The following is a 2,492-nucleotide window of genomic DNA, read 5'->3' on the forward strand; positions in this document are numbered from 1 at the left end:
GTAGTTTTCTTCTGATGTCTGTCTAGCTTTTGTATCAAAGTGATAAGGGTTTCATAATGAGTTGAGAAATGCTCTCTCCTCTTCTATTTTTTGAAAGAATTTGTGAACAATTGGTATTAATTGTTCTTTAAATGTTTGACAGAAATCACCAGTGAAGCCATCTGGGCATAGGCTTTTTTGTGGGAAGTGTTTTGTTTTAGACTTTATTTTTCTAGAGCAGTTTTGGGTTCACAGCAAATTGAAGAGAAAATACAGAGATTTCTCACATACCTCCTGCTCCTTATACATGCATAGCCTCCCCCGTTATCAACATCCCCCACCATAATTGCACATTTGTTATAAATGATGAGCTTATATTGATGCATTGTGAGAAGTTTTTAAATTATTAATTCACTCTCTTTACTTGTAGATCTATTCAGATTTTCTATTTCTTCCTGAGTCAGTTTATTTTATTTCTCCTTGAATAGTTTATGTCATTGTATTTGCTTTGCTTCTTTGAACATATTTATACTGGCTCCCTTGAAGCCTTTGTTAGGTCTGACATCTGGACTTTCTCACTAATTAGTTTTTGTTCATTTTTCCCCCTGTGTTTGGGTCAGTTTTTTGCATGTCTTGTAATTTTTTGTTGTTGTTGAAACCTTGACATTTTCAGTAACATATTATATCAACTCTAGATACAGATCCTCTTTCCCAGGACTTTTTGTTGTTGCTGGCTTATTTATTTGTTTAATTACTTAGCTAGACTATTTTAGTGAAGTCTGTTTCCCCCACTGTGTCAGCTTCTGATAATACTCCTCAAAGGGTTCAGACTTGCACATGCACGTGGTCACCATGTAATGATAGTATTTATAACAGCGCTCTTTTGACTATCTCTTTTCCTTGATCTCTCTTATGCTGTCTGCCTCTATTGGTATCTCACACATCTGTTTAGCTTCACTGATTGCCAGTGGAATACTGTATTGTTTTTGATAAGGCTTAGGGACACAAATTACTCCACACTCTGATCCAATTAAATTCTGGTCCCTTTGCTAGAGTAGTTTGAGGCCTTTCTTTGAAGTTTATTCCTACTAAGGAGGGACTATTCTAAGCTGTCTCTAGCCTTGGTTTTCTCTGGTAAAAACACCATTTTCCTAGCGTGTTAACTGGTTGGTAACTGATAAATCCAGTCATTTCCAATTCTTCACTGATGTGGCCTGCCTTCACTGATGTGGCCTTGTTTCTTGTGTGGAATTACTAGCCTCCTCTTACTTGCTTACTTGTATCTAGAGCACCCTTAATCTTAAACTTTTCTACACTATTCTAAATAAAATGACTTGTTTTGGAGAGAACTTTAGAGTTCTCTGTTTTCAAGGCCTGCATCTGTCCCTGGGCTAAATCTCTGAGTCACTGTTCCAAAGTGAAGGGCAGGGACAGTGTCTCACTTTTCTTGGAGTGACACCCTTGTTTTATGAGTGGGACAATTGGTGGAACAGTAACCTCTGATATTCTTTGTTTGCCCCTCCTGGTGTGGAACTTCTATGGGACAAGGCTGATTGGGGCCACATTGTTCTCAGCCTTCCTCACCTGGAGTAAAACTTTTCTGTAAGTAAGGGCTGATTACAATTGCAAAATGTTTCTGCATTTGGTTTTACCCCTAGGGCAATTTCCAGAACTTTTAAATAGTTGTGCTTTATAATTTTTGCCAGTTATGATTGTTTCACTGGTAAGCTCCTTACTCCTCCTCCGTTCTCAAGTGGATCTGGGACATTTACTTTTGGATGGGATCCCATCAACCATTCTGTTCTTCTCAGAAGGATCTTTGTTACTATATGATTTATTGTTTATCAGTCTATTGGTTTTAGCTCTAGAAATCAGCATCATCATGCCACAAACGACTTTGTATACTACATGGCAAAGAATCACAGCACCCCCAAATATCACAATACATGTTTAGACTTGAAGTCAACATGTGTGAATAGGTGCAACCTGTTCATATACCTGTTCATATAGATGGTACTTTGTAGGTCATCTGCAAGAAAAAGGAATAAACACTTCTGGATCACAGCCAGTCTTGGCTTTTATCACTTATTGCCTCTATCCAGCAGGGATAGGGAAATTTTCCCCTTTCTCTGATGGAAGACTATCCCCCAGTTAACCCAAACTGCACGAGTTCAGGCTGGTCTCTCTTTCATTCTCTTCCCAGAGCTTCCCTGGCAAAAGGCTGTCAGTCCTCTGTTTAAAGAACTTTGTCTAAAGTTTAGAACTTATTTAAGAGTTCTAATATTAAATTTTAAGAGCTTAATTCATCATCTTTCCTGTTTGGCCACTATTTACCTTTCTTGCCTCATCTCTGATCTGCCTGTGTTCTACTCATACTGGGCCAACAACTCACTACTTTCTCCAAACATACCATTTATTTCACATGCCCATGCTTTTGATATCAGAAATGCTTAACCAACCGATTGCAACAGTCTTCTGATAATTATGTGAGATACCAGGGCCTCACTTCACTC

Source organism: Herpailurus yagouaroundi, unplaced genomic scaffold (genome assembly GCF_014898765.1).
Source record: "Herpailurus yagouaroundi ecotype Mexico unplaced genomic scaffold, PumYag 140, whole genome shotgun sequence".
In the NCBI taxonomy this organism is placed as follows: Eukaryota; Metazoa; Chordata; class Mammalia; order Carnivora; family Felidae; genus Herpailurus; species Herpailurus yagouaroundi.